Genomic DNA, 24,633 nt, shown 5'->3' with positions numbered 1-24,633 from the left:
AGTAAATAATTCTCAGCTATCCATTTTATTGGACATTCATGAATTCTGATGTCTGGAACCATTTCAGTAAAACTGGCTTTCACTAAGTCATGCTTCTATGCATATTTTTTGTTGTTATTTTTGTTCAGTTGTTTCAGTCATGATTGACTCTTTTTTTTTTTTGATTTTTAAAAATATTATCTCTTTTTTAATATTTTATTTTATTTTATTTAATAATTACTTTATATTGACAGAATCTATGCCAGGGTAATTTTTTTTACAACATCATCCCTTGCACTCGTTTCTGTTCCGATTTTTCCCCTACCTCCCTCCACCCCCTCCCCTAGATGGCAAGCAGTTTTATATATGTTAGATATGTTGCAGTATATCCTAGATACAATATATGTTTGCAGAACTGAACAATTCTCTTGTTGCACAGGGAGAATTGGATTCAGAAGGTAAAAATAACCCGGGAAGAAAAACAAAAATGCAGATACTTCACATTCCTTTCCCAGTGTTCTTTCTTTGGGTGTAGCTGCTTCTGTCCATCATTTATCAATTGAAACTCAGTTAGGTCTCTTTGTCATAGAAATCCACTTCCATCAGAATACATCCTCATACAATATCGTTGTCGAAGTGTATAATGATCTCCTGGTTCTGCTCATCTCACTTAGCATCAGTTCATGTAAGTCTCGCCAAGCCTCTCTGTATTCATCCTGCTGGTCATTCCTTACAGAGCAATAATATTCCATAACATTCATATACCACAACTTACCCAGCCATTCTCCAATTGATGGGCAGCCATTCAATTTCCAGTTTCTAGCCACTACAAACAGGGCTGCCACAAACATTTTGGCACATACAGGTCCTTTTCCCTTCTTTAGTATTTCTTTGGGATATAAGCCCAATAGAAACACTGCTGGATCAAAGGGTATGCACAATTTGATAACTTTTTGGGCATAATTCCAGATTGCTCTCCAGAATGGTTGGATTCATTCACAACTCCACCAACAATGCATTAGTGTCCCAGTTTTCCCGCACATGATTGACTCTTTATGACCCTTCTTGAATTTTTCTTTTTTGCAAAAATACTCTAGTGATTTGCTATTTCAATCTACACTTAATTTTATAGATGGGGAAACTGAGATGAACAGGATTAACTGACTGGCCCATGATCACACAGTTGATAAGTATGGGAGACTGAATTTGAAGTCAGGTCTTCCTGACTCTAATTTCAGCACTCTAACCAGTGTCCCATCTAGCCATTTATAAATAATAAAGACATATCATGTTTTTTGCACACATGCACACATACACATATATGTACATATACTGTATGTCATTCTCATATCTGTACAGTAATAGAAAGTTCTGTTTTCATCAACACACTTATATTTAATAAGTTGCCTGTGTTAAATTGTAAAAACTCAAAACCTCTACTATACAATAATATACTCTTGGATGTATATATCAATAATAAGAAAACAAATATAACCCAGAAAATTAGTCTCTATTGAATGTTGTCCATTATATGTAAAGCTGTATGAATGTTCATATAAATTATAAATCATTGTGTTATATTTTCTTTACAGTGACAAAAAAATAAGAATTCGAAAGAGTATAGTGAGAACACAAACCCTATATCTGACTATGAATCTCATATATTGCTTTTGTTAAAGGAGGACCTAAGAATTTTGATCTCCATAACTCTTGATTTTAATTTTCTCCCTTTATCTTCAAATACTGACTATTGATGGATGTCAGATAATTAGGAAGATAAGCACCATTTAAAATGTGCAGTCAACTGCCACTGATTGTCTGCCATCATTATTTGTAGTAAAGTGAGGGTGGTGGTAAATTAAAATACTTATCTCTGATTGCCAAAAGATAAATAACATTTCTGTCCAGCAGCTTCTATGGGAGCTAAGACAAATAGGTTTTACATTGAGATGGACTGTATTCATGTGAAATTGTCTCCCTGAATCATTTATAAAGTAGGCAAAAAACTAGGAAACATTTCCTACCAATTCCTTTCCCCTTCCTATAGCTAAATATTTAGGCTGTCTTGTCATGCTATACAGGAATGAATATAGGGGAAAAAAAAGAATGTTGAAGATGAAGGATTTAGGTTTTTTTCAGTAGTGATGGCTTACTATATGCATGTCTTTACAAATATTCATACACATTCATGCACACACATACAAAAAGATTTCATTTTCAGTTCCCAGATTTGAGTGAGAAATGAATATTATGAAAATACCACATCTGAAATCATATAGCTCTATAACTCAAGGAACTTTTAGTTGTATAATAAGCAAAAAAATGATGTATTTTATTTAATAGCCAGCCAGCTGTGTTGAAATTAAACCACACTTTATTTCAACAAGTGATGAAAATCCTAACATTCTATTAAATCTAAATGGCCTTTCATCAAATATTAATGAAGTTAGGTGGTTTCTGGTAGGGCATGGTCCTAGTCAGGTTAAAGATGATGAATTGGAAGCAATTCAGTATGATTATTATTGCTTTATGGGCTGATTGTTTATCAAGTTACTCTTTAAAAGAAATTTAGCAAACTAGGATCAGATATGATATGAAATGAATGTAAAAAAAAGTATTATACATTTCATATATTCTCTTTCTTTTAAATAAAATACTAAATACTTTTAAACCCCATAATAAATTCTCTTTTTTATTTAAAGGATCTTCTAATTGGAGAAAATACATATTTGTGTAAGAGATTATAAAGATCTATTCAATCAGCTCAGGTAAATTTTTTTTAAATGGATGTGTGGTGAGAGAAAAGAATTAAATATTAACAACAATAGCAACAACAGCAACAACAGTGAATATTAATACTAACAAAGGCATTGATGTTCACAAATAATTTTAACATAATAATGCATTTGTTCCTCACAACAACACAGCAAATTAATTGCTGTTGTAGTCTACATTTTACAGCTGAGTAAACTAAAACTAAGAGCTGATAATGAACTTGCATAGGGGAATATAAAACTATTACGTTTCTAGGACAGAAGTTGAACTCAAATCTTCTTGACTCCAATCTCAACAATTTTCCATTAAACCACTGAACTTCTTCAAAGAATTATACATATTTCTGCATGTGTATGTGTGTGTTTTTATGTACATATTTCATTTATGATGAAATTCAATAATTAATTACAAATAAAATGATGGTAAATTATCTAAAGTTATTTGCAGACTGCATTTAAAAAAACCTGTAATGCTTAGTTGTAAAAATGATATCACTGAAAAACTGAAAGTTGGGAGCTTTATGAATATTATGGAAATAATTAACAAAAATAATATGGTATCCAAGGAGATATTTTCTATGAAACACAGTATTATTATATTATACCCTAATATAACCAAACAATTTATTGTCTTGGATTAAAAAAAATGGTTGACTTGTTTATCATTAATGTAATTAAGAGAATAAAATGTTTTTGCTGTGTTATTCAAGTCAATCCCCAATGTTAGTCACAAAAAATGAACTCCCAAATGTGATATTATGACCAGTGTTACTAATGGAAGAAGTTTAAAGACATCATTGATTCCTAGTAAACAAAATAAAACAAAACTGATAATGCATTGGTATTAAAAATCTTTAAAAATTAATATTAAATGAATTGACTTTTTAAAAGAACTACAAGTTCATTGTTATCACAATATCATAAAACATTGTGCCTCCTTTATTGAAGCAGCTTGGTATGTTGACATCACAGGATTTCAAACAAGAACACCTAAATTCCAATTCTGGCTTCAAGACTTCTTATATGACTTTGGACAAGTTTTTTAACCTCTGTAAGCCTCAGTTTCCTTTCTCTATGAATAAGGGTTTTGGATTACATATCCTCTACAGACCCTTCCCTCTCTGATTAGGTGTTTTGTTATAAAATGAAATAAAGAGCCGCATTATTCAGGAGGATAAAATTGCCAGCTTCATTTCATGGCATCATTAGTATACAAGTATTTGTGTAGTTTCCTTAAAGAATTCATCCTTGAAGAATTTGAATTGACTGAATTAGAAAGAGCAAGAAACACTTTATGCTTTGAAATATAACTAAGACCTTGATACTTGGGAATTATATTTAGAGGTGAAGATCAACAAGCATAAAGGACAAAATTTGCAGCCTCATGGGCAGTTAGCATCACCTCTTGAACTTGTCCAACTGATTTGACAGGACAATGCCTTTAGGGACAGCTTTCCAAATGAGGAACAGTGATACACATTGTTTTGATTTTGCCTGTTAGCAGTAAACTCTATAAAGTTAACTTTAGTATACACCAAATTGTTATGAAATAGTTAAAAGTCACCAATGGCATAAATGTGACCTGACAGATACAATAAGGGCATATATGATTGAAAGAGGAGAAGGACTGGTCGCGTAACAAGGGTAGAAAAAAATCAAAGAATAAATTGAATGCTACACAGATATGTTTGAAATTCTAAGATGACCAACAAAATGAACATCTCTAGAAAGCTTAATGTATCCCCATGAAAGATCTAAAGATAGACAAGGACATGAAGTACACAGAATAATAAGGTATGCAAGCATTAAAATCAGCTCTGTTGGAGGAAGAACTCATACTAGTGTGATCAGAAATGTAAGTATCTAAAAGAGACCTTCTATCTTAAATGTTATATGTTAGGAAATCATAGAAGGCATTACAAAGGGCAGCTAAAATGACTGAGTCACCACTGCTTCTAAATTCACAATTGATTTCTTTTGGTTAGTTGTAGAGGCTGGAGCATCTTTTCTGTGATACTAGGGGTCTTTAATTAGATTTCCAAAAAGGGATATTTTCTGAAGCTATTATTTATTTTTCAAAATCACACAAGAATGGTAAAATTCAGATTCATTCACCATCTACAATTCATATTAGTTTCATTACTTAGAATATAGTAAAAGGAAAGGAAAAAAAAAGATTCCATTCCAAGGCCACTACATTATTAACTGAAAGCTGCATATATGATCATAGTTTCATAAAGTATGTAAATGATAAAGAGAAAAATTGAAGAGCTTAGGAATTTCTACAGAGCTTAAATAAATATTTCACATCAGACTCTACTGAAGATGATAATAAGGAAATTCCTATTCCAAATGTACTTTTCATGGAATATCAGGGTGGGTTTAGCAGAGAGTGAAGTTTCTATGAAGGAATCATATTTAAACTTTAGAAATTCAGCAGCAGTAAATGACTAAAACTAGATGAGTTCTCTAGGATGAAGTGAAGAGAAAATATAGTGTGAAATAACTGAGATATTGACAAGGATATGCAATAAAAGAAATAAATATTGAGAGAGAGAGAGAGAGAGAGAGAGAGAGAGAGAGAGAGAGAACAAGACTCTTTTTTTACCCTAAGGATTATATTGACCTGAAACTGCATTTGGAACCAAATTATCAAATAAACATAAAAAGTTGAAATGTTACAAATCAGAAGAGCTCAAATCCTTCATAACACATGGGTGAAACACATACACAAAATGAACAAGAAAAAACAATAATTTTTTTTTAATCTAAGAAAAACAGGTTTAAACTCTTTTATCTAGCAGAAAAGTTCACAAAAAAACTGCAAAAATTATAAAGAAGTTCTGAATGGAGAAATTCCAACATGTGTAGATGGCAAAGTACATGAATAACACCAATCTAGCTTAGGAAACAAGGCCAACCCAGAGTTCACCAGAGAATCCAGGAAGCTGCACCATAGCAGGAGATGGGGGTCATACTAACATGCAGCTGGTATAAACCCAGGGACATAACAGTAATTACATGAGAGAAAAAAAAAAAAAAAGGTTTGGAGTAAGACCTGGGGAAGCAAGAGACTTGCTATCTTGTAGGAAGCATATCAGTGACATAAAGAACAAAATCTGTTTGGGGATAGGTAGATTCACAACAAGACTTAGAACCAATTCCAATTTTGTAATTATTAAAGGAGAAGAAAACAGCAAGGAGCCAAGACCAAAATCTAAATTGATCCACAGAGATCCTGAGCCACAACCAAGAAATTCCCCTAGAAGGAAAACCATAATCATAGCCACAACATCAAGGACCAAACAGGGTCAGATCCAAACATAAAACTACAATACAAAAACCAAGACATCAATTTATTCTATAAATAAAAGAAAATATGGAGTAGCCCAAGAAGTGGACTCAAAAGAAGAAGTTGAATGATATCCTTAGGGGGGAAAAAAAAAAAAAAAACATCCTGTCTATATGAATTATGTGAAATAAATTAAACATGGAAAGTGCAGATTTAAAGGAAATAACAACCGGAAGAAAAATACTTAGCTTAGAAGAGTCTATCCAAGGACTGGACTTCTTGAAAATTTGAATAGTTAAAAAAAAAGAGAGAAAGCAATAACCATGACTGGGGAAAATAGAAAATAAAAATAGAACAGATTTTAAGATATATACTATCTAATATAACTGACTTGGAAAATCAGTAAAAAAGAAGGAATTTAAGAATTTTTGGACTAAATGGAAATCATAATTTAATACTCCCACTTCCAAGTTTAAATGTCTTATTTCAAAAAATCATAACAAAAAATAAACAAACAAAAACCTGTTCAAAGCCACTAAAATGAGAGACAAGAATAAAATATAATAAATCCACATACCAAGATAACCAATCAGACAAAATCAAATTAATCCTCCCACATAGTCAAAATGCAATGTTTCTAGTTTAAAGAAAAAAATATTGCAATACATCAAAAAGGAAAAATTCAATTACCAAGTAGTCTTGATTTCAATTATTTAAAACTTGGCTATTTCCATTGTACAGGAAAGGAAAGAGAAGTTTCAATTCAATTTTCCAAAAACCCAAAGATAAAGACTTGCAGCCAAAAATAACCTATATAGCAAAAGTGCATATAATCTTAAAAGAAAAAAAAAATTGGGGGAGGGGTAACAGATGGATTAAATAGAGTAGTTCTAAACATTGCTGATTAAAAGGCACAAACTCAGTAGAAAATGAAAACTCATGAATCAAGAAATACAGAAAGGTAAATATATTTAGCCAAGTTGAAGCAGCTCTATGATGAACTACTGAAATTCTAATACACTAGGAAAAAGAAGCATTATCATAGAGTCTTAATGTATTCGAGAATAAAAAGAAAGAAATAAGACAGATTGAAGACTTGGAGGTGCCTTTGTTCTTTTTGTGTGGTCTCAGGAAAAGAAATGAGAGGGCTGAGGGCCATAGTAAAAATAAAAAAAGAGAATGATTAGGAGAGAATCTGCTATCTTCAAAATATTTCCTCTTTTGGGACTTTCTCTAAAGTCTTTTTTTAATGACTATCTTCTGGCAGGGGTACAGTTTATCCCTCCACTAGACACTTTTCAGTTTCCTTCTATTTGTTGTCTTCCCTCATTAGTATAAGGTCTTGAGATTACAGACTGTTCTGCTTCCTCATTTTTGCTCTCCTAGGGTTTAGTATGGTACCAAGCAAAACAAACTTAATGTTTATGTACGAATACAACTATCTATGTATTGCATGTGCTAACATTTAAATATGTAATGGAAAAGTCGCAGAGAGAAAAAAAGAACAAATAATAATTTTGGAGATTCTTAATATATCCATTGTAGATCTATCTGAAATTTCTAAAAAGAGAGGTTAAATAAGAAAGAAATTAAGGCTTAAATGGAAATTTAGATAAGCTAAACAAGGTCAATATCTGACACTTTGTGATTATCAATGAAAATTTACATATTTCTCAGCTTGGTATGGCACTTTTACAGAAAATGATCATGTACTAAGACATTTAAAAGTTTCACAAAGGCAAACAAGGAGAAATAGCAAACATATTATTTACTGACTACAATGGAATAAACGGCACATGAAGAATATTTGAGGAAAGGATTAAAAAGTAATTGGTCACAATAATCATAGATAATTGGTGGATCAAAGAATACAACATAGAAACAAAAGAATATATCATCTTCAAAAATGGTAGTAAGAAGGCACTGAGTAAGGCAAAATATATTGATTGCTGCTAAAATTCTGCTTAATGGTAAAAAATTTTAACTCTCAAGATTTTTATTTTTAAAAAGGGAGTAAACAGAGATGAAAAAATGTTGATGCAATTAAAAATTGAACTGAAACATGTTAAAAAAAAACATACAGAAAAGAAGAAATTCTAAAAGCCAAAGAAAAGATAAACAAAATGGAAAGCAAAAGAAATAATCAGTTATCAAGCATTTATTAAGCACCAAGAACTATACTAAGGGTTAGAGGTATAAAGAAAAGGAAAACTAATAACATACTTCTTGTCCTAAAGGAATTCATAGGCTAGTAGAAGAAACAAAATATGTATGACTTTATAGAAATGAGAAATACACAGTGTCAAAGATTACTGACAGTCTAAGAACAATGAGGGTTAAAGGTAGGCCATTTGGTTTGGAAATTAAAAAACTATTCATAATTATATGAATATTTGGAAAAAAAAAGTTTCTGTTGAATGAAGGAGTCAGAAGTCATTGCAGTGAGTTGAGACGAGAGTGGGAAGAGAGTTGAGAATAGTGAAAGTCTGTTAAGATAGGCTTATCAGAAAGAGTTGACATCAAAGTTGGAAAAAAGTGATAGGTTTATGAAAGGTAAAGAGAAGAAAAATGTCTCCAGTGTTCATTGAAAGGTGAGGTAATAAGCACAATGGGAATATGTGTACTCTATATTTTACAGTAGTCATTTCAGTGATGGCAAAGATATGATCAGCTATGGAATATCAATTGCGGTAGTCTGATTATAATATTAAAATTATTTTATCAATGATTCCTTTTATGTAAATATACATTATTCTCATAAAACTTGAATTAATAAACAAAACTAAGAGTTAGTTTAGGAAAAAAACCCAACAAAATAGATAGATCTTTCATTAATTTGATTAGGAAAAAGAAAAGAAGAAAATCACATTTCTAGTATCAAAAATGAAAGAGGTCAACTATCCATCAATAAGCAATAATAAAGTAATAATTAGGAAGCACTTGGCTTAACTGTGTGCCAAAACATATGATAATCTAAGGGAAATGGATGATTTAAAAATATAGATTTCCCAGAATAACAGAAGAGGAAATAAATTACTTAAAAGTCCCATTTTAGAGAATATATAAGAAGAAAAGAAATTGAGAGAAAAAGAGAGGAAAGAAATTGATCAAGCTATTAATCAACTCCATAAGAAAAAAAATCTCCAGGGCCAGATGGATTTACAAGTGAATTCTACCAAACATTTAAAGAACAATTAATTCCAGCACTAGGTAAACTATTTGGAAAAATAAGAAAAGGTGATCTTGTTAAGATACAAGCCCAGTAGAAACACTGCTGGATCAAATAGTTTCCCACTTCCCCTCTAATATTCATTATTATCTTTTCCTGTCGTCAACCAATTTGAGAGGTATGTACTTTTAATGGAGAGAGCCATCTGTATCCAGATGGGGGGACTGAATGTGCATTACAACATAATATTTTCATCTTTTTTTTGTTCTTTGCTTGTTTTTTTCCTCTTTCTCATTTTCTTTTTTTGATCTGATTTTTCTTGTGCAGCATGATAAACATGGAAATACGTGTAACACATGTTTAATATATGTTGCATTACTTGCTGTCTAGGGGAGAGGGTGAATGGGAGGGCAAAAAATTTAGAACACAAGGTTTTACAAGGCTGAAAATTGAAAATTATCTTAGCTTATACCTTGAAAATAAAAAGGCTACTATTAAGAAATATACATCATTTTGTATCAATTCCCATCTTTTCTAATTTTTCTTCTATTTGTTTTCCTTTCAGTATCATACTTAAATGCTATTGAGATTATTCAGGTTGTGTATGTATTTTATTTGTGTATTATTTCAAATTTCGTTAAAATGCCTTTATCCATAGTGCTTTTCTTTGTTTTTTGAAGAACACTGCTCAAAATCTTCCACCATCCATCTCGAGGAAATTTGATAAACAAGTTGATATTTGAAACTTATTTCACTGAACTGTCACATTTGTTTATCAAAGAAGTCAAGGATATTTTGACTGAGGTTCTGTTTATTTTCTTTTGTTCTCCTTGTATGATAATTTATTTACTTTGGTTAAATTTCAATACTTAATTTTAGCCTTAATCTATCCATTGAAATACCACTTTTCATAATATATAAGTGGTTGAAACAGGTCAGATTTGAATTATTCTTATGTTATGATATATATTTTTATTTTATATTTGTACTTTTTTCCAGCTTTTAATTTTAAGCTTTGCTCAACAAGACATTTATCTGCTGTTATACATACAGAATTGAGGAATGAATTCCATTCCAGTGACTTACTTTTGGTTAAAAATAAATGAGAAATATCTATTATTTTGGATCTTAGCATATGTAACACTTTTTTTTTTCCCGAGGAATTTTTTGAGAAGGATACATCTGAGTTAATGAATAATGAGTAATGAGTAAGTCATTGTTTTTTCTCCTTACTTCTGATATATATTTCATTGCCTCTTGCAATCTTCCCCTATTTTCATTGAATTCATTGAATATCAGTGCCTATTTTGATTTTATTTTGAATATTCCAGCAATTTTTTTTTTACTTTTTCTTTACTTAATCATCCTTTATTAAAAGAGATTGGTACCTGGGATGTTATCATGATCCTAGTGACTTTTTTCAAATAGTTATCAGGAACATTGCAATATAAAATGACTGAATATTCCACAAATGACGTTTCTTGTTGTCTTTAGACACATTAAAATCAAGTTTGCTAAATCATTTACTTTCTTTTCTACAGAGAACCTGCAAATTATCATTTTGCAATAAAAGTCTCCATAAAAAGTAATTATAAGGACTATAAATGGCTAGTGTCCAGAACTTGCAAAGCTGTTTAAAATTGCCTGTACCAGATTGGTAATAGGATTCATTTAAATATGTTCTGAGCTGGAGTCTTTTAAGATATTACTACATTACAAGTATGCCAAAGCAATGCTAGTGATTCACCACATCATTATTGATTATTGCCTTCAGCAAAGAAATGCTTATGACTCCTCCCCTTTTCTCCCCCTCCCCTACTCCACTACCTCCTCCTCCCCCTCCCCCCCAGCCAAGAATGAGGTGATGTTGTCTTAGAGACTCAGTTACTTGGTTACCCTTGTCACAGGCAGGAATCAAATAAACTTGCATAGCCTTTGAGACAATAATAATCTATCACTCAGATAGTAAATTCATGACTATCATGGCTATTACCCTACTACATGGTCAAGCCATGCAGTTGGATAGAGAAATTGGTCTTTAATTGTTGGAATCCTTACTAACTGCTAACTAATTAGAGTTGATCTAATCTTACAAGATGTTTTGGGCAGAACCTGAAACAAGGTACTAAGTAGAACTAATTAATACAAGGCTTGTGTTCACACCTTTACTCATTGGAGTTCAATGAGTTCACACCTCCCTTGAAGCTCTTTGGGAGCATAAATAGAGCTTCAGTGGGCCAGTCAAAGAAGTTCTTCAGAGTGAAGAAGCTACAAGTCGAGATTTCAGCAGAGTTATATGAAGAGTGGAGCTGGCTAGAGGCTGAAGAAAGCAGAGGCAGAGGCTGAAGGACCAGACCTTTGGATTTGGCAACATTCGGAGAGAGCTCTTGGAACCAAGCAGAGAGATAGGCCTCTAAGCTAACCGGGCTATATTGGAGATAATAAAAGATCTGAACTTTTATCACCTGGCTGAATTTTGAGAAGAAAAAGCTCACCACATTTTGGCGCCCGAACAGGGACCGACAAAATCCTGATTCCAGGGAAGGCACCCAGAGAGAACTTTTATAATATTTTGAGAAGAACAAGAACCCCACATTTGAACTACCAACATTTAATTTTCTTTCACTGTGCATGCTAGTCTATAGCAGCATTAACAAACTTTCATAATAGCAGAAGATAAAGTTTTTATTATGTTTTAATATTTTCTCCATATGATGCATATAGGCACAGATGCATTCAGAACTAACTCCTCCTTTCCACCCAGTAACCCTCTGCTCCTAGATATCTGCTTTAACTTCAGACAAATCCTGTTCCCATACTTGTACATGATCTTGAAAGTTACTATCATACATTTTGTGGTTTGTCTCCTTGACTCTTACCATTTAATTTCCATTTAACTATTACCTAAAAGTCATCCTAGATTCCTTACTATCTCCTCACCCACATTCAATCTGTCTTTATAAAATCTTCTTTGAACCAGCCCCCTTCTCTCTTTGACACTGTCAGAATACTGGCATAGGCTCTTATCATCTTCCTATAAATAAGTCTGCCGGCCTCAACTATTTTCCCTATTGTATCTATTCTCCATCCAGGCACTAAAGAGATTTTCCTAAAACACAGATCCAATTATATCATCCCTCCCCTCTTCTCCACTCCTCTACCCTACTATCTTTTGATAAAATCCAGTAACTTATCATCTTCACAACCAAATACAAATTTTTAGAATTACAAGTCATTCATAACTTAGTCCTCTCCTACCTTAGTAGTGTATTTTAACCTTATTTTCTAACATATAATCTTCAGTCAGGTGATATTAGCTTCCTGGATATTCCATGAACAAGACACATCAACTCTTAGCTTCAGAAATATCCTCTGACTATTCCCATGCCTGGAATATTCTCTTTCTGCCTTGCCTATTGACTTCCTTGGTGCTTCCTTTAATTTGCAACTAAAATCTTATCTTTTACTAGAAATTTTTTTCTAATTACTTTTAATTCTAGTGCTTTCCCACTGTTAATTATTTATTTTTTATCCTGTATATGATTTTTTGGTATATATTTCTTTGCATGTTGTCTTTCTTATTATATCATAAGCTATTGGAAGATAGAACTGCCCTTGGTCTCTTTTTTTTTTACCCCAGCATTGAGTAGAACTTGACTTAAAGTAGGGACTTACCAGTTTATTTTTTGTTTGATTATTAACATTCTTTCCCAAGATCCATTTGTTCTCCACTGAATAGCAACTTTTTTTTCTTTTTTGTTTGTTTTTTCCTTTGATGCAGTTGTTAATTCTTTCCTCACAGGAGCAGTAATAGTAAGATGTTGTCAAATTTCCATTGTTTCCCAACTAGCTGCACTCCTCTCCACTTTTTCCATCATGCCCCTGAGAATCTCTTCAGCCTGCATTATGACTTCAGCCCTGGAACTCATGCCTCATCAGTATTTGTGATGCTCCTTTCTTTTTTTGAACTGGAAAAAAATTGAGGTACTTTATCAGCTGACCTATAAAGCATTTAAAACTCTACTGAAAAGACTACCACTCTGAAGGATTAGTCATATTCAAATGCCCACAGACTTTAAGAGAACTCATACAAAGCAAGAGCATTCTCTAAAGAACTTTATAATCAATTGTGAGTTTTCAGAGACATTGGCACAGGACTATCCAGTATAACATGCCTGCATCAAAAAAGACACTATGCTGCATGAGTAAAACATAGCTCCTTAAAAATAAATTTGAGAAAATGAAAAAAAAAAGAAAACAATTTCTCAAAAAATAAATTTGGTAAAATGGGAAAAAATTACTGAATAAAATAACTTCTTTAAAATTATTATTGGATAAATTCTAATAGACTTATGATGAAAAGACCCATCTGAATCCAGAAAGAGGACTGTGGAGAAATAAATGTGTATCACAATATAATATTTTGACTCTTCTTGTTGTTCGTTTGCTTTTTTCTTCAAATTTTTTCTTTCTTTCTCATGTTTTTCCTTTTTGATCTGATATTTCTTGTGCAGTGTGTTACCTTCTCCTGCTAGATTGTAAGGTTCTTAAAGATAGGGAGTTGATTTTTTTTTATATCCATATCCCTAAACCTAAACACAATACTTGATACATAAATACTTTATAAATATCTATTGAGTGACTTCACTTGCTAAATATGAGTGGAGAACAGACAACTATCTATGAAACATTCTTTAAGATATCATTTGGGTTAGTCAACTTTAAATCTTTACAATAGTATGGTTCAATGGAAAGTGAACAGAATTAGTCCCAAGATCTAAATTCAAATGTTAGCCTTGGTGCTTATTGACAAAAATGAAAGGCAGACCAGTATAATGGAAAAAGAATTGGACTTGGAGTCAAGAAGACTTGAGTTCAAATATTATACCAGTTCCTTCCTACTTACATAATCCTGGCTAAGTCTCATCTTTTCTTGACTTCAGATGTGTCTGTAAAATGAGGAAGGGGGAAGCTGAAAACTTCTCAGTTTTCTTCCTATTAAAAAGATATAATTATATGAGGTCACAAAATTATCAAATAACATAATTTCTGACTTGAAGGAGACCTATCCAGTCCAATCACTAGTATAATATGCCTAAAAAATAGCAAGTTTTGGTGAAAGACCTAGAAGGAAACAGAACAGAAGATCTTCCAAATGGAGAAAATGATGTTTGATCTGTTTACTTAACAGAGGACTAAAAATTTATAATCCTTAAAGAGCTAAATTCATGAGTAGGTATAATATTATTGCCAAGTTCTACCATTCTTACTTACCATACCCCACAAATCTAGTCTATGGCAGCACTTCTAACTTAATGGATCATATTTTTGTGAAGACTTGCTGGATTTTGAGAAACAGAAATTTCTTTTTCTTTTTCTTTTTTTTTTTTTACTTCTGTGCAGAAATAATTAGCCTGAGTAAAGACTGAACCTGTAACCTTGGCCTCATTAGCACCATTTTCAACAACACAGGCTGATGAACTAAAATGATGATAATCAATTGCATCTGTTGTGATAGAAAGGGAAGAAGAGTAAGCCCCAAAGCCTTTGGGCGGGAGGGGGAATGGAGAAACCTCTAGGACAAATTTACTAAAAACAGAGATAAAATTCTCACATTGCAAAGTATTCTGAAAAATACTGAGAATTTAAGAGAGGCTAAGAAGCACTTTTTGTCCCCCAGCGGTCATGATCTACTCTATGTTTAGACATTAGTTGAAAGGCAAACCTTTTTTGCTTGATGGCATTAAGCAATATAAGACATTCTAATTGTAGTATAATCAGAGATTATACACCAGCTGTCATAAGCAAGATAGCCCTAGCAATTGAGGGTGACCAGAAGGCTTTTCCAAAAAAAAAAAAAAAAAATCCCAAACAAACAAACAAAAAAGACATTAAAGATTCATTTTAAATGGTCAATTTGCCAATTCATATTTAAACATTTTCTGTAAATTAGCCAGTAGTTAACTCAGATTTTTCTAAGTCTGTCCTCACAAAGCTGCCTGAAATCAGGGAGAAGTACTTGTTGATGTTTTCATTTTTTTCTTGTGCTAATGCCTTTCTGTAATGATTAAGTATTTAAAAAAAAAAAAAAAAGAAGAAGAACATGGGAAAGTTGTTATCCTACTTTACCATTTAATTAAAGTTAAAAACAAATCAGTCCAGATAAAATCATATTTCCTAGAAAATGCTATTATTATCATACTCCCTATTTTATAGATCAAAAGAAATTCAGAGAGCAGAAATGACCTTGTCAAGATAATACAACTAAGCATATGAGTTCAAGTATTCTTGAAACATAAAGGGAGAAAGTGGAGAAGAGAGTAAGGGATATAGAGAGGTTGATATTCAGAAAGAGATAAGGAGTAAAAATCAGAGGGACAGAAATTTAATCTGTTATTCTTTTACTTGGTGATATATTAGGCTGACACTTGGATTGTTCCAATTTTCTAGTACTTTTATTGTTTTGGGAGTTCTTAAAAGGCTTGTTTTCCCATTACTTGAACTATATTATACTATAGTCATTAAGGCAGAAGCTCCACATCAATAGCATCCTGATAGATAAAACAAAACTTGTAGTGACCACGGATTTAAAATCAGCCGGAGTCAGGAATTCAGGTTAAGGGAAAAACAATATTTATTGAAGTGAAGAGGTGAATAAAGATTGTGATAGCAAATATAGGCAAGAAAGATTGCGATAGCAAATATAGGCAGTTGTGACAGGAAGCCAGCTAACAGAGAGAGACGTAAGCTGAGCCAACCGTGGCAATGGCAATCCCAAAAGTCTCTCCTTCCCCTTCCTTTTCCACTCCCCTGCCTCCACCCACCAAAATCGTCATTTCCTATACAACACATCAGGACTTGCACAAAGAGTGGGCGGGGGCCATTCTTTCTCCAAGCTTATATATTAATAGAGTAGGGTCCAATTACTATTTAGCCTCATGTGCTTGGGACCTCAGTGCATCAACTCAAGCCTCAGCCCATTACAAAAACTGGATTAGAGAAAGTTAACATGTCCCATGAGAGACCATAATATTCCAAGCTTGAGCTGGATATAAAATTCTATAGTGGTTATTGTCTTCCATATCTTCATTGCTATCCATGCTTTCCCTTAATTTCTAGAACTTATATCCAAATGTAACTTAAAGGCTACCTTCTATAGAGTACTATCTTGGTTTTCTACTCACAGAAATACTTATATACATATTGACATGCATATACATTCACTAACGGTGTTTTCCTTCCAAGATTACTTTCCATCAGCTTGGTACTGATGTACCATGATAGGTAGGACATTGGACTAGGAGTCAACAAGATCTGAGTTCAAATATGATACTTGCTAGTTGTAAGTTACTCTGTACAAATTACTTAACTTTTGTCTACCTTAGGTTCTTTATCAGTAAAATGGAAATAAAAATAAAATACACCTCTCAAGGTTGTTGTAAGCATAAAATAGTTTACTTTGCTAAGTACTTTGCAGAAGTTTAAGTGCTATATATAGGTTAGTTATTATTTTTATCTTATATACACATATTTGTTTAAATATTTTCTTCTCCATTAGGGGAAGCTAATGGTGAAGAGAATGCAGTATAGGGTTAGAAATCAATAATACTTGAAATCAAATTTGACTTCAGAGCCTTATTAGTTGTGGGACTCTGAGCAAATTGCAACTTCTGTATCCATCAGTTTTCTCATGTATAAAATGCTGATAATAATAATGCCTACATTCTTATATTGTTGTAAGGTTCAGATGAGATAATAATTATAAAACACTTAACATACATCCTGGTACATAGAAAGTACTATATAAACATTGGTTATTATTATTATTATTATTATTATTGTTATTCTGAATTCTTTTGAGAACAGGTATCATGTTTTGTTTGTTCTTGTCTATTCTGTTTTTGTTTGTTTGTTTGTTTGATTTTGTATTCTGAGTATTATTAAGTACCACAGTGAATAGAAGTTTTAGGCTTGGAGTCAAAAAGATCTGAGTTCAATTCTGGTCTTAGACACTTACTAGCTGTGTGGCCTGGACAAGTCACTTAACTTCTGCTTGCTTTAGTTCTTCATCTGTAAAGTGGGGACAGAGGAGAAGGAAGTAACAAACACTGACATTTTTGCCAAGAAAACACCATGAACAAAATCCATGGGGTCATGAAGAATCATGATTTTGAGACTGAACCAAGTGCTTTGTTAAATATTGTTGACTATTACTTGTCAATGAGAAGAGAACTTCCTATAGATACCAATTTTAGTTTCTGTGCTATTTTCCCTAATATCATATGAAAGACATACTTTAAGACAGCCAGTGTCCTTAGATATTATCAATTTATTAAACTCAAAGTTCTGCTCTTTGCTAGAATGAAAGCATAAAATTCCTGGCCCCCTTACATTTATATAATACTTTGTCATTTGTAAAGTGTTCTCTATATATTATCTCATATAGTTCTCACAGTGACTTGTGGTTGCATCTAGTCTAAGAAATGAATATATAAAATATATTAAATAACTCCTTCCTTACTCTATATACTGAAGATGAGATAGAGAGCCTGGGATCTAAGCAATAGAAGTAGTTGTCTGTGGATTAGGAACAATGTGAACTAAGTAGAAGATTTCATTAGATAACTAGAATTTATTTTATGTCCTTGCATCTTGTGAGCTTATGTCTAGCCTGCTTTTGTTTGCTAAGTAAATTAAACCTCAACACTTCACTCTCCATCTCATCACACCAGAGAGAACAGGGAACCCAGCATTCAGGGAAATAGGAGAAATCTTAAATCAGTAACAAAGTGAAATGATGTAGGTAGACCATCTAATACTGGAATCTTACATTCTTTTTTCCTATAAACATAGATATCAGAAGCAAAACTCCTGAGTTTTGTTATATATAGAAAAGAACTCCTGAGAAGACAAAGGATTACTGATCATGTTTTAGGCAAATACAAGGATAAAGAAAATTTTGTAACCTTATTTATGATATATGGTATTTATGAAAGTTCCAAAAAAAAAAAAAACATAAGTAATTTCTAGCCTACAAAATAGAAAGTCAAAGACAGGAAGAGAAAAGGAAGTCTCTTCAGGTTTATTATTTATTCTGGGACTGGATCTATTCTTTCCTCTAAAGGATATTCCCTTCTAAGGAAACTTTTTTCTACCAAGTAGATAAGTACATTCTTTGTCACTTAGAGAGGTACTTGAGATCAAATTACTTGTTCAGGAACATCACTAGTATATGTGAGAAGTGCAACTTTTAAGTCTTTTTCTCATGACTTCAAGGCCTTTTCTTTAATCTACTAGGCTCCACTGATTTTCCTTCCCTTAAGGTTATCAGAAATCAAGAAATATTTATTCATTACAAATGTCTAATATGGGGGAAAGGGACTGGATTCAAAATGTCATAGAAGAGGCAGTGATTCATCTAGGGAGCCACTGAATGGGCAGTAGGCAACAGTTGTTGCAATAGTAATTGCAGAAGTAGTAGCAGTTGCAGTGATAGCAGCAGCCACAGAAAAGGCTTCTGGAGGTCTCAGACCACAGATGGTAAAGAGGTCTAACAGGAATCTGAGGGAGTTCTTTTTACTACCATTGAGGCAGGACTCTTGCTTTTTTCCATACTGTGAAGTGGATCTAATCCTGTTTTACAGTCCCAAAGCTAGAAAGAACACTGTAGAAATTATAGCTAAGGTGGACTGTTCCAGGACACAAAAAAACTGCTTATGGTCACTCACAGACCAGAGCATAGGTCAGGAGATTACTAAACATATTTCTATTTGAATCATTTCACCTTGGACAAACTGAAAACTTACAGGTCTCTAGAAGGATCTCGGAAAACAGCTGTGCAAAATCTATGAAACTTCAGACATTCTACCTTCTACCCTGAAAACAGAATCTTCTTTGAACAAAGTGTTTAAAAGCCAAATAAAAAACTGGGAAAATGAGGAAACAGAAAAATATTCTGACAAGGAAGATGAAAACACAGATCCAGAAGAAGATAACAAGACCAAAGGTCCTATATCCAAAGCCTCCAAGAAAAATAAAGATTGGTTTATACTCTGGAAGAGCTCAAAAAGGAATATGAAAATAAAGTAAGAAAGGTAGAAGAAAAATTGGGGAGAGAAATGAGTATGGTGCAAAAGGAAGTATGAAAAGCTGGTTGTTTGGATATTGTCCTTCACTTTTTAAGGAGACCAAAATGATACTGTTATTTTAGCATCAAATTAGTATATCTGACTGACTGAATAGACTAATATGAGTTTGGAATGCTCTGCCACAGATTAGACAAAATAGTTACTATGAATATTTGAGATAGATTCTCTAACTGTGTATCTCCCATTTTTTCTGAGCTATTTCAATTTTGCTTTGCTCATAGAGCACAACATCTTTTCTGATGAGAGCACTCCATGCTGGGTGGTCCTGCAGCAATATCTTCCATGTCACACAATCAGTTCTAAAGTTCTTAAGAAAGACATTGAAAATGTCCTTGTATCACTTTTTCTGGCCATCTTGAGAGCACTTTGCCTGTGTGAGTTCTCATAAAATAGGTTTTTTGGCAAGCAGACATTTGGCATTTGAATATTATGGCCAACCAAATGGAGATGTATTCACAGTAGTAAAATTTAAATGCTTTGCAATTCAAGGATGAATCTTGATTTTTTGTATCTTTTCCTATCAGGTAATCTTCAGAATCTTCCTAAAACAATTAAAGTGGAAGCAATTTAATTTCCTAATATGGCACTTGTATACTGTCCAGATTTCACAGGCTTACAACAATGTCAGTACAACAGCTCTGTAGACCTTCACTTTGTAGATTGCATTGCCAGAGCTAATTGATAAAAAGTTAATCAGAAGAATGCCTTAAAAACAAAACTGCAAAATTGAAAAGGATTTTAAAACATCATTGAGAAAAATAATTACTTAAAAATTAAATTTAATTGGAGATATGCTAATGGCTTTAAGGCAAATCAAGAAACAATAAAATAAAACAAAAAAAAAAACAGAAAAAAAAAAAAAAAACAGAAAACAGAGTGAAACATCTCATTGGACAAACAACTAAATTGGAAAATAGATCCAGGAGACAAATAAAAAATTATGGGTCTACCTAAAAGCTATGAGTAAAAAAAAGAGCCTGGACATCAGCTTTCAAGAAACTGTCAAGGTAAAGTGTCCTATTAGTTTAGAGCCATAGGATAAAATATAAATGGAAAAAAAAATTCACCAATCACCTCCTGAGATGAAAGCTTCCAGAAATATTATAGCCAAATTCTGGAGTGCCTAAGTCAGGGAGAAAATAACATAAGCATGCAGAATGAAACAATTTGAGTATAGTGGAACCACAGTCAAGATAACACAATATTTAGCAGCTTCTACATTAAAAAACCAGAAGGCTTAGGAAATTATACTCTGGAGAGCAATGGATTTAGGACTACAACCAAGAATCATCTATCCAGCAAAACTGAGTATAATCCTTCAAGGGAAAAGGCAAGTGTTCAACAAAATAGAGGATTTTCAAGCATTTTTATGAAAATACCTGAAAAGACCTGAATAGAACATTTAGATTTCAAATACAAGGGTGAAGAGAAGCATAATGAGGTAAACAGCAAAATCATAAAGGCTTTAATAAATTTGAACATTACTACATGGAAAGATGCTATCTGTCGTTCATAAGAACTTTCTCTGTTATAAGGAATAAATATAGGTAGAGGACACAGGTATGAGTTAAATATGAAGGATAATATCCAAAAAAATAAAATTAATGGATGAGAGAGGAATGGAGAAAAGGAAAGGGAGAGGTAGAATGGGATAAGTTATCTTCTATAAAAGAGGCAAGAAAAATTTTTACATTAGAGGGGCAGGAGAAGAAATCATCTAGAGTAAGTGAAGCTTACTTTCATCATAATTGGCTTAAAGAACAAATAACATTCACACTCAATTGAGTATATAAAATCTATCTTACTCTACAGGATATTAGGAAAAAAAGAGGATGAGAGAAGGTTTTTTTTTTTTTTTTTTTTTTTTTTTTTTTTTTATGAAGGAATGGAAGATTGAAGGAGAGGTAGTAAGAAGAAAAACACTTTTAAGGAGGAACAGGTTAAATAAATGGGATAAATAGGATAGAAGCAAATATAGTTAGCAATAGTGAATGTGAATAAAAACAGAAGCAAAATTCTCTGACAAAGGCCTCATTTCTGAAACATAGTGAACGGAGTCAAATTTATTTTAAAAATTAAGAGCCATTCCTCCACTGAGAAGTGATCAAAAGATAACAAAGTTTTCAGATAAAGTAACCAAAATATCTATAGCCATATTAAAAAATAATATAACTCACTTTTGATTGGAGATATGCTAATTAGAACTATTATACCTATTAGATTTGTTAAAAATATATAAAGAGAAAATGAAAAATGTTGAAAAGGATGAGAGAAAAAAGAGACTTTAATACATTGTTGGTGGAGATGTGAAATATTTCAACCATTTTGTAGAGCAATATGGAACTATACTCCAAGGGTTATAAAACCGGCTTATCCTTTACCAAAAAGAAAAGAACCTGATATACAAAAGTAGCAATACCTTTTCTTTTCTAGTGGCAAGATTTGGAAACTGAGAGAATACCCATCAGTTGGGGAATGACTGATTATGATAGAATACTATTGTGCTACAAGAAAAGATGAGCAAGACCCTTTCAGATAAACCTAGAAAGATTTCCATGAACTTACACAAACTGAAATGTATACAAAGTAAGAGGAGTATTATAAGATTATCAACTGTGAATGACTTAGCTTTTCTCAGAAATATTGTGATTCAAGACAACTCTGAAGGACTTATGATGAAAAATGTTATCTATCCCCAGAGAAAGAATTGATGGTGTCTGAAAATAGATTGAAGCATACTTCTTTTACTTTATTTTTCTTGTTTTCTTCTTCGGGGAGGGGGGTCTACATTTTCCTTTATAACAAGACTAATATGTTTTTCATAACTACACATGTATAACCTATATCACATTGTTTGATTTCTAAATGAGAGCAGTAGATGAGAAGGAAGGAAAGGAGAGAATTTGGAACTCAAAATTTAGAAATGAATGCTAAAAATTATTTTTGCATGTAACTGGTGAAAAATGAAATTCCAAATATTTTTTTAAAAATTGCCTAGCATATGTCAATTTCTAGCTTCAACTCCAGAAATACAAAGGCAAAAATTAATCCTTCTCTCATTGCTCAAGGAGTATTTGTTTTGTAAGGGAAGGCATATATATATTAGTATTAGCAGTACTACACTACTAATGATGATGATGACATAATGTAACATTTATACAGTACCCCAAAGTGTATTTTAAACTAATTATAACTAATTTTATTTATTTTATTCTGAACTTATAAAATAAAACAAGCATTTTTGCAATACAGTAGAAAAAATTGCATGTGAAACAGCAAATGTATTATAATTAGTTATTCCATTTAAACACATAATAAAATTATAATTTTATTTTTTCTATTTTCTTCTTCTCTCCCCTGCTCCTTTGCTTGGTTAACATTAGACATAACTGTGTAAATATATGTAAAACCATTTTATATATACTTCAATTTATCAGTTTTTTCTTTGAATTCTTTTTCAGAGTATATGTCTTTTGTAGTTGATGTAGATATTTATAAATGATTTGCTCACTTATAGCTATAATAATACCTACAACAATCAGAATTTTAACAATATAACTAATGCCAGAATGTATACAGGAGTCCAAAAAATCTTAATGCAGTTTTAAATTGTAACAATTTAAAACTGCATTGACTTTTGAAATATCACATAAAGTACATTAAGGTTTGAAAAGCATTATTGCCTAATTTGATCTTCACAATAACTCTCTGAGATAGAGATTATTTTATTTCCATCTTATAGATGAAGAAATTGAGCCTCACAGTAACTAAGTGCCTTTTTGGAGGGTCTCGTATTTAGTAAATTATTATCTCAGGACTAGTACTTAGGTCTTCCTGCCTCTTAAGTCCTATACTCTGACTATGACACCTAGCTGCCTCTGATAGGTATGTCTTAATTAAATTAAAGATAAGGGAGAGAGGTTATTAGAAAAGAAATTATTCCTTGAAAGGAAAACTTCAAAAGAGAAATTAACAGAAAAAAAAAAAAATACATGGAATTGTTTCACCTGGATTTGGAAGTTAGAACAGAAGCAAAAGGATCACTGACTATCTAAAATCCTAAATCTTTCCTTCTCCTGCTTCCTTCACCTCTCCTGGTCTCAACAGAGGATCTTGCTTCATACTTGTTGAAAAAAATGATGATTCCTTTTCCTCAGTTCTAAACTTAAATCACCTGAACATCATCCTCCATTTTAATATCCTTTACTTCTGTCTATGATTTAATAATAATAATAATAATAATTGTATCTTTTCCTTGACAAGGCCAACTCTTTAGTTATACCTTTGATTCAATTTCTTCTGAAGCTTTCCTCCTTTTTTTGCAACATATCCAAATTGAAAAATAATTATAATTTTATTCTGAACTCAAGAAATAAACTAGTATTTCCATAATATACTAGAATAAAAGAGAGGTGATTGTACTTGAACCCGTAAATATATTGTGTACAATCTGTGATTCCTTTTAAATATATAATTAAGCTAAGACACTTGTTTTCCTTTTGTTCTTTTCCTTTTGGTTTTTCAGTATTTATAAGTGACTTGCTCAGCCACATAACTACAAAATGCCGTAGGTAAGATTGTTCTGGGTTTCCTGTTTTTAAGATCTCCACACTATTCACCATACCATTTGTTATGCTTCTCAACAGTGTGATATGACAGCTCCAGATGCTAAAGTCATTCTAGGCTACATAAAAACATAGTGTCCAAAATGAGGAAGGTAAGAATTGTGTATTATATTCTCTGGTTAAGTCATATCTGAGATAAAATATGAAATTCAGATCATAATGTTCTATTATGAACATAGACAAGCTGGCAAGCATTCACTCAAGGACAATCAAAATGGTTAAATAAGTTGGTATTCTCATATTCTTTGAGGGATTATGAATGTTTCATCTAAATAACACACTTACAGCCACCTAAGGGTGGTGATAATATATATTTAAGATTTTTCACAAGTAAGAGGAATATGATTTGCTCTGCTAGTCTCTAAAGAGTAGACTTGGGAGAAATAGATAAAAATTTCAGACTTTCAGAAAACAAAGAAAAAAATAAACTTCTTTGCAATTTTAGTTATACAAAAGGGAAAGGGGCTTTTTACAGAATTTTTTTCCCCACTGGGAATTTTTAAGTTAAGGCTCAATGATCATTTGTTTGGAATGTTCAAATGGGAATGTTTGGTCAGACACAAATTAATTAGAACACTTCCATAGTTTCTTCCCACACCAAGGTAATATAGTAGGTAGTCAATTTAAGGAGATCAGAGTTCAAATC

General features: G+C 32.2%; 1 long non-coding RNA gene across 1 annotated transcript in view; it reads right to left on the bottom strand.

Moving 5' to 3' along the window:
• Positions 1-13,049, bottom strand: part of LOC127562012 (uncharacterized) — a 46,795-nt gene extending 33,746 nt beyond the window's left edge. Inside the window, exon 1 of the long non-coding RNA XR_007953590.1 lies at positions 12,890-13,049. This is a non-coding gene — a long non-coding RNA (uncharacterized LOC127562012). The remainder of the gene's footprint in view (positions 1-12,889) is intronic.
• Positions 13,050-24,633: the final 11,584 nt, after the last annotated feature.

This window comes from Antechinus flavipes, chromosome 4 (genome assembly GCF_016432865.1).
Source record: "Antechinus flavipes isolate AdamAnt ecotype Samford, QLD, Australia chromosome 4, AdamAnt_v2, whole genome shotgun sequence".
NCBI lineage: Eukaryota > Metazoa > Chordata > Mammalia > Dasyuromorphia > Dasyuridae > Antechinus > Antechinus flavipes.
This window is presented reverse-complemented; position numbering and strand designations above follow the sequence as displayed.